This window comes from Mesoplodon densirostris, chromosome 4 (genome assembly GCF_025265405.1).
Source record: "Mesoplodon densirostris isolate mMesDen1 chromosome 4, mMesDen1 primary haplotype, whole genome shotgun sequence".
Taxonomy (NCBI): domain Eukaryota; kingdom Metazoa; phylum Chordata; class Mammalia; order Artiodactyla; family Ziphiidae; genus Mesoplodon; species Mesoplodon densirostris.
In genome coordinates this window covers 17,723,008-17,740,530 of record NC_082664.1, presented here as the reverse complement: position 1 = coordinate 17,740,530, position 17,523 = coordinate 17,723,008, and positions in this window count along the sequence as shown.

Below are 17,523 nucleotides of genomic sequence, written 5' to 3'. Positions count from 1 at the left end.
TTATTTTAAAAATGTTTATTAAGAAACCTGGGATTAAGAACAAATGAGGGTAAGAGTTCTATCCCCGAATTCACACAGCATCTCTGAAGACAAAATAAGAAAGTGCGACATCAAAGCAGATGTTCCTTTCCTGTATTTCGTTGTCTTCCTCAGGCTATGCCTTAAAGATGTGAACTATGAACACTCAATGGGCGTGATCCTTCAGAGGCTGGAGGGGAATTTGGCCACAATGCTGTAGATGGAGATGTGACCCCTGCCCCAAATTTTGTGTTTGAATGTGTGTGTGTGGGGGGGAAGAGCCAGACCAAGTTCCAGCTTGATTTCTTCTACTTCAAAAATTTGATGATGTCTTGCTTCTAAGATGTCACCTTAATTCACTGACAAAACACAATGACATAATTTACCTGGGTTATTTGGCTCAAAGATGTTTAACTCTCATTTTATGATTATTAAGGCCAGATAAGTGCAAGGTTTTTAGAATTGACAGGTACAAATAAAACAGGACTAGAGTATAAGAAATAGTCAGCCCTTGATATCCTCTGAAATCCATCTCTGAGCTCAGTACCCCAAGCTGAAGTACAACCAGAGAACATTTCCATGTGGCTTATGACTCAGCTCTTGCTATGGATTTAATGTCAGCAGGTATTTTTGAGTTACAAATGACACCAAAAGTCACTTCTTATGTCTTATCAATAACAGTGACCAAACAACCAAGGTGAAAAGAAAAATTCTACAAATAGATTCGCAGAAGTTAAAAATCCTCAATGGAAGTGGGAAAATGTCCAAACCATCAATTATAAAGGCCACGTTAGTAATTACATAGATACATAGTCAATAATTAATTAGGCTATTGATTGATTATCAACCAGGTCAATTTCAGTCCTTGACTCCATATTTTTCTAGATATTTTCTCTTGTAAAATAAGGCAATGTTTGTTTTGTTTTGTTTTTTCTCTCCATGATCCCAGGATGCTAGTGAGCATTTTTTTTAAAGATCTATCCACTGTTAATGGCTGCTTTGTTTTGTTTTATCTTGGCACAGTGTATTAGCCATTATGTGATGAGTTTTTATTATTATAGTTTCTAAAGTATGAGAGGAAATGAAGTAAATGATTAATGGCAGAGTAACTTAAATCAAGATGGAATTATAGGGAGCCATTGAAAAATAGATGGGAAATATGGCTTCCCAAATGGAATTTGGTCCAGCTCCAAGGGTAACAGTCTTATCAAAGGTGCCACACGGTTTTATTCATGATCCCAAGCAGAGGGGGATCTCAGTATTCAATCTTAGCAACTGCACAACACCTTGCAGTGACAGGAAGCTTCTCAGCCCTGGCACGTGAGCCATCTTGTCTCAGAGGGAAGCTCTCTTTGCTCCAGGGCTAGCATCATTTTTATACATCAACTACTCTTTATTTATAAATCTGGAGTTCAGCTTCCTTCTACTTTGGAGATCTTCTTAGAGATCAGCTATGTACACTTCAAATGAGGCTAGTTTTGTTCCGCTTTTTAAGGTTGCAAAATAAAGAGTTTGGTGGATTGATGCTGGTCACATGACCAGAAGATCTAAATTCTCGTTCTGTTCTGGGATCACATTTACAGCATAAACAGAGGCTATTTCTTCATTTAACATGCAACCCACTCTTCACTCAGGGTTTATTGCATTGCTATGAAGATAAGTTTGAAAATGTGCATGATTGATTCCAGATGAAAGAGAGTTAACCCAATCAACTAGATAGATAGAGTTCATAGCTTATTGTCTCACATTCTTAAATATCAGAAATTTAAAAGTACTAAACAGTTGCATTATTTCACTTCCAAGAGTACAAGTGAATATTGTCTTCTATGCCACTTGGTAGACTAACCCATTCCAGCTAACAGAGAGCCAATATATAAATACCTTATTTTTTCCTCCAGGGCTCACTGACCCTATTCCCACCATATAACAATAATGAATACCATCATTTTTAACTAAAGGCACTAGTAATTAAGGGAACAATTGTTTGATGTGCTATACACACACATTTCCTTGAATCCTCTGAAGAACAATATGAGGTAGATTTTATTATTGTCATCATTTTTACAAATGTGGAGACTGAAGTCCCAGGTTAGTGCCTTGTCCAAATGGCTCACCTGGGACTTGAATCCCACATTTTATTTGAAGTTATATTGCTTTCAGGAAAAGGTTTTGGGGGTTCTCACTAAAAATACATTTCTGAAAGCCTCACAAGTCTCTTTAGCTAAGAAGTCCCAAAGCAGCTCAAAGAATTTTGCAAGAACTAAGCTGCTGATTCTGTTACCTCAGCTTGTCACCAAGATGAAATCTTTCAGAGGAAAAGCTAAAGATAGAATAGCATTTTTCTACCCTACCCTTCCTGCCTACCTACTCCCCACTCTAGTCATTCATACTGATCTTTAAGCAGCAAAACGAATGGGATCAAGCTGGATGTTCTTTCCTAAGAGAAATGCTTCAGGCCAGAGAGAAAGATAACATAGATGAACCATGTGCCCTGGAGGTAAGTTCAATAGAGAGGAGAGATTAAGTTAAAGCCTAACAAGGACATAAACACGTTGGCCAAGCAGCATACACAGATAAACAATGAGGCATAGAAAGAACCAAATGATAGACTAGCTTCTCTAGAATTAAACTAGAATGTTCTAATCATCTCTGTGAGAAGAGATTACATTTCCAATTAGCTTTTTTCATTCGTATATACTTTTAAAGAAATAACTTTGCAGCACTGAGTACCTTCTTATTGTACAAAAAGTTATATATTCTTTTCATAGTCTGAACTCTCATCAGTTCATGGACAGTTTACAGGATATCACCTTTTAGCCTCACTTCACTGTATGTTGTCTGAATTTCTCATAAGGGAAAACTCCAGCTCAGAATTAGATTGCCCTCTAGAGAAAGGCTGACTAGACTTAGCTGTGTGCATGCAGCAGATGACTTATTTTTTCAATAAAACCCTTGGTGTGGCTTGGTAGTGATGTGTTACTGTCTCTCTAAAGAGCCCAAGGAGCCACAGAGATCATTTTCAAAGTGAACAATCGAGTTTGCAGTGCTGTGCAGCAGGGGAGCTCGACTTGGATGGTCAGAGAAGAAGGGAGAGGAGAGGAAGACGAGATGACAGCTGTCATTCCACACCCCATAAGGACACACTGTCTGGCCCTGAATATGAATCTCTGACAAAGAGGAAATTCAGCACTGGAGGAAGGACCCATAACTGCCGTAACCCACTGCTTCCTGCATGTTTATAGAACGGTATTATTGTACAGGTTGTTAAATTGATACCTTAATTACATGCATTGTGGCCAAGTTATGGCTATCATGAGAGGCATAAATCTGGTCTTTCTGACGTGCTCCCAACGACAGCATTTTGTTAGGAGAGTCTTGAATACAATTTTGATGTTAAAAAGAAGATCTGCAATACAAAGATTTACTTCGCCAGTAAATAAATACTACAACTGTTCTCTACCCTGCTGATGATGGATGTGATTTTTAAAAAGGTGAAGGATAATCAGATGGCAGATTCTGAAGGAAATATATGTTGCAGAATTTTTAAATGAGGATCTCTCTCTTGGCTAATTTAATAGCTAGTTCAGATTTATAGTCAGTATAACAAAGGCAGATTCAATTAGGACTTCTGAAAATCCAATTATATATATAAATTCTATCAAATAAGCAAGAGGCTGGTCTTTGGAGTAAATGGTTCTCTTATTGTTTTTCTACCAAATACTTCTAACAACTGATTGGCTTGTGTTAAACCACAGCTGATTTGTCTGACAATTTTATTATTCTCAGCATCTACCATCAGTCTTACCTATCATAAATCTCGTCTGTCTGTATTGCGATTTTCAAGCTACTGTTCTTAAAAAAGCATACACACAGGACTGTAGGTAACTACTGTATGATATAAATAAAGTACACTTGATCTTCTCCTAGTTTACATTAAGCTATTAAAAAATAAGTACAGGCACTTATGGTGCATATTACTATTAGTTTACCATTACAAAATTATCTTAATCTCAGTTCTGCATTATATGAGAGCAAGAGCTTAAATGTGGAAGCCCAGAGAGAACTAGTAAAATTTCAGGTAAGAAATATTTAGGACACTCTCATTAAGACCTACATGAAAATGTCCTAAATATTTCCCTACATAAACTGGTCCATATTATATCCTATCAGAACTGAAAACATAACAAGGTGTTCCTTACCTGAGCTTTGAAGCTATTAAAATAGGTAACTAAAAATATTTTTGGAAGAATAAACCAGAAAATTATATTGGTCAGGCAAACTAAATGACAGGGACTGGGGTGGGGTAGAAACTTTTATTTGCATACCATGTTATACCTATACATTTTAATTCATGTGAATGCATCATCTTGCTATAAACTAAGCATTTTAAACTGTGATTGGCAACATTTACCATATTTTTAGACTTATAAACTCTATCTTGGTAAGGATGAGATGTACTGAAGTTGTAATTATTCATTATATTTTAAAAGCTCTTTTTTTGGGTTGCTATCTTAGCAGAAATATAGAAAGACTATTCTTTATTTGAAAAGAAACAGCACCCTCATTTAGTGGAGAGGATAGATATAATGTCCAATGTGATGGTCACCAACTATACATATGTATTTGTTGAACATTTGAAATGTGGCTACTCTGAATTGAGATATACTGAAAGTCATAAAATATATACTGGATTTAGGGAATTCCCTGGTGGTCCAGTGGTTAGGACTCCGTGCTTTCACTGCCAAGGTCCTGGGTTCAATCCCTGGTCTGGGATGTAAGATCTGGCAAGCTGTGTGGCATGACCAAAAGCAACAAAGGAAAAAAATTTATATTTACTGGATTTCAAGGACTTAGTAAAAAATAAAGAATTCAAACTATCATATTAATAATGTATTTATTAATTACATATTGAAATTATACTATTTTAATATATTAGATGAAATAATACATTACTAAAGTTAATTTCATATGTTTCCTTTTACTTTTTAAAGAGTCTACTAGAATACTAAAAATTACACATATGGTTTCCATTCATGATTCTCTTTATTTTTCTAAAGTGCTCTTCTAGACAAATGGGTAGCAAATACAACCTACAGCCTGATTTTGTAAATAAAGCTGTACTGGGACATAGCCACATCCATTTATTTACATACTGTAGTTGACTGTGTTTGCACTGCAATGGCAGAGTCCAGTAGTTGAGACATATGTCCTGCAAAGCCTAGAATATTTATTATCTGGCTCTTTCCAGAAAATGTTTGTGGATCATGTAAACTATAAGCTTCTAAAAGTAACATTATATGCAAATAGTTTAGTGTGCATGCTTATTGTTTTTTAAATGGCTTGAAAAATGCAAAACATACAGAAAAGATATAATTGGGGTAAGACTGTGTTACATAATGAAAGTCCTCTTCAAAAATTACTTTTACTGTCTAATATTTCAGTGGGAATTTGACATAGATGAGCCACAAAATGTTGGATGGGTTAGTAAATATTCTATAACTTCCATTTCAAAGTTCTTCAAAGAATTAAGGTTAATGAAACATTAAAATATCATCTAAAAATGTCATTCCTGCTATATTCCATAAGACTATTTAACAAAGTGTTTCATAGTATACTAGTCCCAACCACTGTTAATGTTTTATTCAAATATATTACGTGATTTTAAAAGTTTGTTTTTCAAGTTTGTTTAACAATGTTTAGTGAGTTTACTATAGTGTTTTTCAGAGCATTTACTGTATTGATGTGTATTATAAATATCAAGGAAGATAAACTTGTACAGCTTATGTTCCAAAATTATTTGACAACAGAATCTTTTTTTTTCTTTTTTCTTTTTTTTTTTTTTTTTTTTTTTTTTGCAGTGACTGTCATGACACATGTATATATACTACACAATGGTACCTATGATGGTCACTTTTATATGTCAACTTGGCTTGGCCACAGTGCCCAGATATTTGATCAAACATTATTCTGGATGTTTCTGAGAGGCAGGTTTTTTGGGTGATATTAACATTTAAATCAGTAGACTTTTAGTAAACTAGACTGTTTTCTACAAGGCAAATGGGGCTCATCCAGTCAGTCAAAGGCCTAATAGAACAAAGACTGACTGCCTCTGAGCAAGAAGGAATTCGGCCAACGAATGTCCTTCAGACATGAATTACAGTATTGGCTCTCCCCTGTGTCTTCAGCCTGACAGCCTACCCTGCAGATTTTGGACTTGTCAGCCTCCATAATTGCATGAACCAGTTTCTTAAAATTAATCTATCTCTCTGTCTCTCTGGCTCTGCTTTTGCCTCTGTCTCTCTCCCACCTTATATATACATATTTGTTGACCCAACCTACAAGTAACTGTTCAGACCACAGCAGAGAAAGAAAATGCTCTCTTACACTAAGAAGATATATCTAGTTTCTCCAACCTCATATAAGAATCTCAATCTTATCTTGATTGCTATCCAGTACCTTTGAGGAAGGGAAGAATAATAATATTTTTGAAAAAGAAAATGTCTAAAAGACATTCTATCTACTTAGAACTCCATATCTAAATAAATAAATATCAATAACAGTGAAGAGTCTGAAGTTTTACCCTATTTTCAAACTAACAAGTTAATCTGTCTCAGTTTCATGGATGCAGGCAGAAGATATGAAACTCCAGGGTCAGAGACAAGGGACTTTTTACTCAAAGCAATGGTAATAGCCAGAGTCCCCACATTTTCTTCCACTGGTTCCTTGAGCTTCAATTCTCACAAAGTGACAAGAAAAGGAATAGGTGGCACTTGAAGTGGGTTGATAGAAGAGAGGAACTCAGAACTTAAGGACAATAATCTTGTATAATGGGCATAAGTCTGCCCTCCCTTTGTTCTGAAGGGAAACACTATATCTTCCAATACTCTTTGCTATATATTATATACACTTCCTTGAGCAAATTGCTAGAATGAATGCATTCAGTGTCTTTGCTCACAAGATATGCTGAAATGGTGGATTCTCATGGATTATTCATCTCAACAAAAAGCAAGTAAATAAATAAATAATTATATACATACCTATATAAAGCACATTTGATTTTATCCTCCTGTCAACTCAAAATAACAGAAAGCTACACAGACAGCTCCACCTCAATGGCTTGGTTATTCTTCTGAAATATATTCACTAAGTTATATTGTAGTGTTTTTTTTATTTTTACAGTAGTTTGATCCAAGGACCAATCATCTAAAGATCACCTCTGCTTGCTCTATAAAGCTACTTCAAACATAATGTTAATTTTGTGTTTCAATGCCTCTTGTATAAGAACCCACTGAATAAATCCTTTTTTTTTTAATATGGCATCAAGGAAAAGCTTCTCTCATGGATGACTGCAATGCTTTCCTTAGCAAAGGATACCTCTGAGGATGCTCTTACACCTTCTCTACTATAAAGTGTATCATTTTGTCTGACATGATGTCATGTGGCATCCCGTGACAATGGATTCTAAGTTCTTGAATAGTGAGTGATGCTGGATGAGGCCCCAAGGGCAGGAAAGACAAACCAACAATTATAATATGTATTTATTTCAATGAGAATGAACCACTGTCCCTTCAGAATGGAAGAAGAACAACGCAGTCAACTTACCAGCAAGTAATCAGTTGGTCTCCCCAAAATGGTGTCATACCAGTGGCTTGACACTGTTAGCAAGTTGGCCATTCAGAGGCTGAAACAGTTAGATAAGCCATTGTAAGTCAGAATTCCATGCTGTTGGTCCTCTGTCCCTTCTATCAAGGCCATATTTTTAATGTGTTCATTGTGCCAGATCTGGGAACGCTGATGAGAAGTTTGTTGACATTAATTGACCAGTTGTATTTGCACTTGGTCGTTTTAGTGTCTCTGTGCTCTCTGGTGAGCATCAGTATGTGATGCAAGGACCTTCACCCTTGTCCACTCCTGTATGTCTACACACATGCGTGGATCTCACCCCTTTCCCCCAACTTCCAGTCTTTGTCTATACATGGAAGCCTTTATCTACCAACACTCCTTCTAATACCATAGGGTCTGCCAGATTGTATGGCCTAAGCAGTGGGGTTGCTTGAACCATAGGTTAGACTTGCAGTAGCTCTATCCTCTTCAGGATCCTATGCAAAGACTCACACAGTATATGAGCTAGACCACTCTGTCCTTAGGTGTGGAGTATGCTGCCTCCAGAACCCCAAGAAGTCCCCCCAGGTGTTTTGTTTACTTCTTCATGGTAGGATGTGAAAAATGAAAAGGTAGTTTTGTTGTTGTTGTTTGTGTTTTTTTGTTTTTGTTTTGTTTTGTTTTGACTTTGGAAGGGCTGTCCTAACATGCCTCTGACCACTGAGCCCCTAAATTTTTTATGAACATGGCAGGCCCTTGCGTATTTTCTTCCCAAGGAGCCTGGAGAGTTAAAATCTTTGGGTGTATGTCCATGCAGATGTCCTCAAGTGTCAGGTTACCAGATTTTCGGGTTTTATTTTCAAATAGGGCCCTAAGCTTGTTGTAACATATTTGCCTTATTTGGGCATTTAATTCTTCTGAAGTTCAACCACTTTGACTAATAAATATTAGGCTTGATCCTTGATTTTTCTTCTGCTAGAAGAAATGAGGCCTTTTCTGTATGCATTCTAAATCTGTTCTGCATATGACTTTCAAGTTCTATGTTATTCCCTCAGCTCTCCATTTATCTTTTTTTTTTAAATCTCATAATTATAATTCACATTTATTTTTTTTTGCTTTATAACAAATTTAATCAGTTATACATATACATATGTTTCCATATCCTCTCCCTTTTGCGTCTCCCTCCCACCCTCCCTATCCCACCCCTCCAGGCGGTCACAAAGCACCGAGCTGATCTCCCTGTGCTATGCGGCTGCTTCCCACTAGCTATCTACCTTATGTTTGGTAGTGTATATATGTCCATGCCGCTCTTTCACTTTGTCACAGCTTACCCTTCCCCCTCCCCATTTATCTTTACGTAGAACAGAAATGGTGCACAGTAATAACCATCTAATGTCTTATCCTTATAGCTACTCTTTTCTTCATCCATCTCAACTGATATTTTAAGTCCAGCAGCACATTCCCTTCTACTTATATACCCTCTCAACTCCCACAGGTCAGTATTTACCAATTGGAAGGCCACCTTATGCCAGCGGCAACCTGTGCTCCACCTACCAGCCGTGATGGGTTTTTCATTGCTAGCTGAGCTGTAAATGGCTTAGCTCAAAACCCCATTTTGTCTCCTGCTGACTTGGACCACCCTCAATATCCTATGTTGTATGTTAAGTTCTCTAGCAGCAGCTGAAACAGAGTCTAATGTGTAAGATGTTAATTACAGATCAACACCTGTGGAAAGAACAGGGAAGAAGAAAGATGGGACAGAGGAAAAATTTAAACTCCAATGCAGGTTGACATAGTTCAGGGTAACCTCAGCGAATCTAGTAGGCAGCTCTAGAATAAGACGTTATAACTCTGCTTCACTCAACTGTGGACTATCACGGTAGTGGAAGGATGTGAGCTGGAGCAAGACAGCTCTCAGAACCTGAGGCAGACCCTGAAATTGCTGAGAACTGGAAGATATCTGTTGACCACATACTCTACAGTGGGGTGTCAAGTCCTTCCCTGTAGGGGCACTAGGAGAACATCTCTGTGCCTGCCACAGCAAACACCCATCTAGAACACACACACACACACACACACACACACACATACACACAGAAAGTAAACTTCAAGAACTGACAACTTAATTCATAAGAAGCCTAGAATGTTTAACTTGCCTCACGGTCTCTCTTCGAGCTCTAGCACATTGGCTTTGACTTTCAAATTTTGAGGTTTTAACTGACTGTCTTTCACTACCTGTGAGACTGAGGAAGAATCATCAAAGTGATTACGTTTTTGGCTGGAGACATGAATAAATTTGTCCAAGTGGATGGATGTCACCCTGCCACTATTAGCCAACATGACAGTGAGAGCTAACTGCCTCCAGGGGGTCTACTCACTTGTTGCTTTTACCATGGAACTAGCCTGGCCAGAGCCCTACTCATGCCCTTCTCCAGCAGGCATGAAATGCCCCCTGATTCTTATTATAAAAAGCAGATTGCTTCTAACAGAATAGTCTAACCAGCTTACTAATTGTCATACATTTGCAAAAATTCCAAATGTGATTCTCTCAAAATTCAGAATCACATGTATTGATACTTCTGAGTCCCAGAAAACAATTTTAGGCACTGAAGAGAAATTAGGAATGAGAAAAAAGGTAATTTTACCCTTCACTTCATGCAGCTCAGAGGGTTAAGTCTCCAATATAACTAAAGATTTTGTGACTCTTTCTTCTCAGGTCTACTAAAAATAATTATAATACACACAATTTATTAAGTGGACTATGTGCCAGGCATTTTATACACTTTATTTCAAAAATAACCCTATGTAGTGTATACAGACACTGAGTCTTAGCCCCAATAAGGGAATTGTCCAGAGTCCCATGAGAGGCACGTGCTGTTAGAGCTCTGCCAGACAGCTAGCCAGATAACATCCTTGCATTTGGAGTAGAAAGTGAAGCTCATTAAGATTAAACAGTGTGTCCACATTCACTTTAAAATGTTAATCCTTACAGCGATCCTTTACTTTGGGTGGGAAAACATTTTATCCCCACCTTGTAGATGAGGAATTTAAGGTTCATAAGAGCAAAATGGCTTGCAGAAGATAATGTGTTTAGTCATCTGAAGATATAAGAATTAAATCCAAATGTGTATGTTGCCTTCTTTTTCTTTCTCTTTTTTTCCAAAAAGGCAGTCACAAATCATGCATAAGAAAATATTATATATAAGCTTCTAATAAAACCAGTAAGTCCAAATTGCATATTACCAAACTATCCAAACAATCTTCCACAAATAATGAATTTTGTTTGAGGAAATTAAAACACGATTTATTGGAAAGGGCATTCAGCTGAGCATTAATGCCTGAATTCCAAGCATGGTTTCACTCCCAAATTCAAGTACAACTGAACTGTTGCTGCTACTACTGCTACTGCTGTTGCAAATGTCAGTAATGACTCACAGAGCTGCCCCCTTGTAGCAGGCACTCAGCCCCACACTTCCCATACATGACCATATACTCCTCTCTAAAGCACCGTGAGTTGGGTGTCATCATCTCCATTTTCTAGATAATGAAATGGAATTCTAGAGAAGTTAATTGCTCAAAGCCAAAGAATATTGTTAGTCATTAAAAAGCTCATGCTTTGAAATCATAACCATGAATTTTTTTATACCAGCTCAGCCACTTATGAGCTTTGTAAATTTGGAAAAGTTACTTAACCTTCCTGGTCTCAGTTTTAATGATAGAATTTGGATCAGACAGTCCCTAAGGATCCATCCAATTCTGAGAGTCTCTGTTTTTGGTACTGTTTTTAATTTAGGTGGGCCCTCTGTGTTACTGGGCTCCCATGGGACCTCCAGCAATTTGATTGCAACTCACTTCATCGGGGGGTGCTTAGAAATTAATTTCAATGCCAGCAAGTTTCATGTTCCATGAATGGCATCCCTCCTATCTGAGTTATCCATAAAGAGACTAGGGGTAATTTGAATTAACCTAACTGTCCGGGAGTACACGGTGATGCGAAGGTGGTAATGTTTTTCTGGGTGGGGGACACAGAGATGGAATGGTGTTAATTCTCACACATATTTGGTCATTATCTCCCAAGTTCCATCTGTTGCGTGCATCCATTCTTATATCTCCATGAGCTCAACATTATTTTCCCTTTTTTATTAGCTTTAAGCTTCATTTTCTGTTAAATGACCAGCAGGAAGCTCTGAAAGGGGACCAAGAAGCCAAAGAAAAGACACAAAATATTCATTTGATATCAATAATCATTGTGTGAATTATTTCCTGTTTCTGATAAGACCCATAAAATCATTTAGAAATTACAAGGCTTAGACCGTCATTCAACTTTTGATTATTAACATGCAGCACCTTGAGTTTGGTGAACTGTGTGGAAGTGGAGTCTGGGCCCTTGTAATCTCTCATAATGGAATGGAATTGCATGCATGTTTTAGAAATAAACTAAAAAAATAGGAAGGTCTTTCAAAAATATATTGCATTCCAAAATTCTAAAGCGATTTCCAAAGCAAATTCTTGGTATACAGAAGAGGGTTTGAGATTTCATGTCAGAGTTAGGTTTGAATCCCAGCTCTAACACTCATTGATGTGTGGACTTTTGGTAAATTATTCAATCTCTCTGGGCCTCTTCAGTGATATCAGAATAACAATATTTACATTAAAATGTTTTCATGAGGATTAAAGGGGATAACATTTATAAAGTATCTCATACAGAATATGACAAAATGAGGGCCCTAATAATTGTTGATTTCCTTCATTATTTCCTTCCTTCATTCATAAAGAGACAAGTAAAATCTAATTTCTGATGCCTTATTTCCTAGTGAATGAGAACTGAAGGGTAATATTTATGTTGGAGAGAATAATACGCTTGAATGACCTTGAGAAAAAGGGAGCTTAGCTTCCTTTCCATTTAGAATTGCCATGCAGGAATTACAGGACAGATTCATTTAAAATAAGAACTTTCATACCTGAGCCACTGCCCAGAAATTATGGCAGCACTCCTGGGAAGTTTTGAAAACACTTTGAACTTACTTTCTAAAGTTGCTTTGCATTCTGTACTGCTGGGCCCCGCTGCACATCCATGACTTGGCTGGAGCTGATGCTGGCTGTGCCAGCATATTTTCAAACTGATCAAGTCATAGAGCCTTGAAAATTTCATGAGATTCTGTTTTTGTGAGATTTCCAAGTTTATACCAAGCTTTACAGATTCCAAAGGGATGCATAATCCAGAAAAAAAAAATAAAGTCTACCAACTCTAAGATACAACAGTTGACATGCTTATTTCAGGTTGAATTAGGGGCTGATTGGAAGTGTGACTTCTTATTTCCCCTTTAGTGGAGAAAGTCTCTTATTGTTTTACAGGATTACCTTTTAAATTTAACAATAGTGAAAACTTCCTAGAAACTGGAACAGAATCATGCCTGGCAACACTAATAATGATTTAGAATCAGGTCCTGTACTGAATCAAACTAGGTATGTGTTCTACTGGATTAACCATAAATTTACTTGCTTGCATGCTTTTTTAATGAAGTACTAATCAGGACATACAGACTCGGTAATTTTTTTTTTTTTAGCAATTATCAGATATCTGTTAAATGAGGCACTATTTCTTATTTTCTTTGATTGTCTATTGTTTTAATGTTGAATACAACATATTCAACCACCAATAATAATACAGTTTCATCAGTCACTTCTGGAAATATCTTATCTATCCAACAAAACTGATTATGTAACAGCTAATCAATTTCTTACTTTTTAATCAGGCATATAATATCAATCAGAGTTTCTGCACAACATGAGACAGCCAACATGACACATTGATCTGATCCAATTCTAGGCAAAAGGAAAGAAACATGGTGATTTACTTAACCTAGAGTAACAATATTATAGAAAAATGTTCAGTTTCTGTCATATTTCTAAAAACATTGAAAGCAAAAAATTCACTTGACTCTCTCTGCTGGTTTATAATGAGGGTTTCCAGGCTGGGAACCATTATTTCATTCATTTATTCATCCATTCATTCACTCAGAAAACAATTTTTCATCATGTATTATATACTAGGTGCCAGATATAGATGCAGTGTATCCTTTATTTGGAGTCTTTACTAACATAGATTCAGATGGAATTGTTGAAGAATGAATCTTATAAATATTCAAAGAAATGGGTTCACTTGTCATGAAAATAAGGTATTCTTCATATAGCCAATGTTTGGCACTGATTTTTCAGTTTTATATCCTTATCCTATGTGGGAAAAATGTTTGCTTTTTCAAAACAACATTTGAGACTATCTGAAAATAGATTTAAAAAATTAGTATGGGTCAGTGTGGTCTTATATAAAATGAAAACATGTATGTAACAATATGACAAAAGACACCTCTTCTGCTGAGCTTGTGTTTGCCACTATCATTTTGTCAATTGTTATGATGGATATGCTGTCCTATAAAATTCTCATTAGATTAGACAACAAAGGGGGTACAAAATGGGCAATATGTCTAGAAGGTTAAATACAGAGCTGTTTTTCCATTAGATGGTAGGAAGATGTTGACCCTCTTCCACTGGCATTGATTAGTTGATCACATCCAGCCTTAAGTATCTGGGATATAAGACTTTAGCTTCCACAATTAATAGAATGATCTTAGGAGAAGAAGGTAAGATTGGCTTGATCAATTATTAGTTTTATGACTTTGGCCGAAGTCATTTCATCTTTATGTCTCAGAGACCTTATCTGGAAAATGGGGAAAATACACATATTCCTCCTTTCCAGACTCAGACTCTGAGCATCAGAAATGTTATCATGTGACTATTAACCAGTCAAGGGTTAATTTGAAAAATAACAAAAGGATCCCCTTTCAAGCCTGTGAGAAAGGGCAGAATAAGTGGAAAGATGACAGAAACTTTATTCATCAGGATGAATAACACCAGGTGTTGATACAGGAAATCCTAAAAGCTCAGGAACTTAACACAATAGAGTTGTATGGCACACACCTGACACAACCCAAAGCAGCCTATAGATTTGGAGGAAGGGAGGTCTTTTTCATAAATGATATTGGTGGCCCTTGGAACCACAGAATCCTGTGATGGATTCTCTGCATTTGGCTAGCCAAAAAGTGAAAAGAGAGATTAAGCCTAAAAATCTCATGGGAAGTTTGGGGGCAGGCTGGGAAGGGGTATATAACCATTTTGCCCACTTTCTACTGTCTAGAGCTAATCCTGAACACCTCTCTGCCAAGATATAAGTGTTCTTGGATATGTATGCTTTCAGTGTCCCCATTAAATAGTGGAAAAAAATAATCATGAATACATAGCATCAAATCACTTACAAAAGTCTCCTGAAAGGATGAAACTTTCTAATGGTATCCAGAAATATTTCTGAAGATAAAAGAATTATATGCAGAGTTTAAAGTCTAAACCATGGATCAAAGAAGTTATTCTCATTCTACAAACTCCGGATGCCTAGATGTTAATTATGATAGCAACAGGAGTCTTCCAGTTATTATCTAAGGAAAGAATGTGTTTGCTAATTAAAATGAAAAAAACAAACAAAAAACACAGGATAGCTAAATATCAAGCATCTAATTAAATAAGGCAATTTAATATCATTTGAAAATTACTGCTTTTATTGCATGCTCAGTTATATTTGTCTTTGATTAATGCAAAATTAGAGGGTTACTTATATTTTTCTTATACACATTTGTTTGGTTAACATCTTTCAAATAGAAAATCCCTTGAAGACAGTACTAAAAAAACTTGTAATGTGGTAGTGAATGATCATCCTAGATATAATCATTAGACTAAATATATATTGTAGGAAATCAAATTTGAATTAAGCAAGATATCTTTTGTGGGTGACCCTTCACCATTTATTCTAGCCATGATCCTCAAGGGTTGATTGAAATTGTTTAGTGGATCTTCAATATTGACTGAATCAGTCAGGGAATCAACAGAAATAAGCATGTCTTTAATCACCGTGACCTAAACACTGACCCTTTCTTCAAAGGTAGAAAAGTAAATGAACTCAACTGGTGATGAAAATGAAGCACTGAAGTTCTTCACCAATTTCATTGGTCATTTTATTCAGTTATGATGAAATCCAAGTTTTCATTTTATATAAGAGAAAACAGAGTTCATACAAGAAAAGTGACTTCCTGGTTAAAAGAAAAAATGATTTTTAATCTTCTAGCCCAATTTCTTTCCATACAGCATGAAACATGTATAAACCTCAAGAATCTGTTCATCATTCATTGGCCAATGCAATGTCTAAATCCAGACCTAGATAAGTCATGATTCTTATCACTCTTTCAGAGCTATAAATAGATAAGAAAAATAACTCAAGTAATGAAGTAAGAAGTCAAAGGAAGTGGGCTCAAGGAGAGTTATTTTTTATCACAATACAAACTTATTTTACTTCTTCTTCCTTAAAAATCCATTCTTTAGTCAAGTGGGCCAAATATATCCCTGTTCTTTTTTCATGCTAGCATACATTTTATTTTGGAAATGGAAGTAGGTCAAGAGCTCCCTCTAAGGCAGAAGTTGAAAAGCAGTGGCTCTGTGACCATTAGATATGCTTTTCATTATTTTTATTTTTTGCCCACATTCAAATTAGTTGCCAAAGTTTAACAACTAGGAGGTTTCACAGAAAAACAAACAAACAAACAAACCTGAATTTCTGGCTTCTTTTGAGAAATGGGATGATCTAACAACTCCACTAAAACATTTCTGGAGCAGAGTGGTAGGTACAATGTTTATATGGAACTTGCCCTCTCCAATTCACCTGAGGTTCCACCACTCCCTAATTATTTACCTAACTTTGGAGTCCAGGCACTTTCTTCCATCTTGTCTAATCTCTAATGTGTCACTTTCTCAGTCTCTGGAGGCTTGTGATTTGGCGACTTCTGTCTAAGACAGTGCAGTGCGTCATCAAGACAGATCTGAGGATTGAAAACTTGATGTTTTACTTTCTATCTCTGTAGCTTCATGAAAGTAAATTTAACTCCCAGTGACTTCATCTGTAAAATACATTATTAATCCTATTTTATAATGTTGTATCTCCGACTTTGTAACAATATGTGAAGGAATTTGCATGTATCCTGATTCACAGGAGATGCTCCATAAGTAAACTCCATTCCCTTTCCAAAATTTCCTTATTTCAATCAGTAAATATTCCAAGAGAATTTATTAAGTTGCTGCAATTTTCAAAGTGTTTAGCAGTGCTTTGGCAATGATTCTGTTCTAATTGGTAGCATTCATCAGATTTATGTAAGTTCAAAAATTATTATAATAATAGTCAACCTGTATCCAGTAAGTGTAGTGTACCAGAAGCTTTTTTAAACACAGAAACATTTTTAAATGTTAAATGATGTACTTTTTATGTTACTAAAAATAATATGACACATCTGTGATATCCCTGATATTCTCACATTGAGTAAGACATGGGGGAGTGGGTTTAGTCAATTTAAAGTTTACTTGAAAAAGTCTCATAAATAAAAGTATGACAGACCTGCATTTGGATATAATCAAAGTAAATCAAAGTATGTTGATTATCATCTAATAGATAATCATTCAAAAATGCCAATTTAGCAGGTTGATATCTGACCAGTCTACTATCACATTTAGAGCTCAAATTTTTAACCTCAACAGGCACTAAAAGAAAAAGGTGTTGCATACCCAATACTTAGTCACTAATGACCAAGCTGTCAGTATTTTACCTTCTCTATTGTAAATGTATTTCTCTCTGGTATTTCTCTTTGGTCAGTGCTTATTTATACTGAGAACATCATCTGCACAACACACCTGTTTCTTCCAGGAGACAGGTGGCTTAAAAAGGTAAATGGGCCTAGCTCCTATGGCATTGTGTTAAACAAGGAATAATGCAAAACAAAATCTCTTAAGGCTCATGAAGTCTTGCTAATA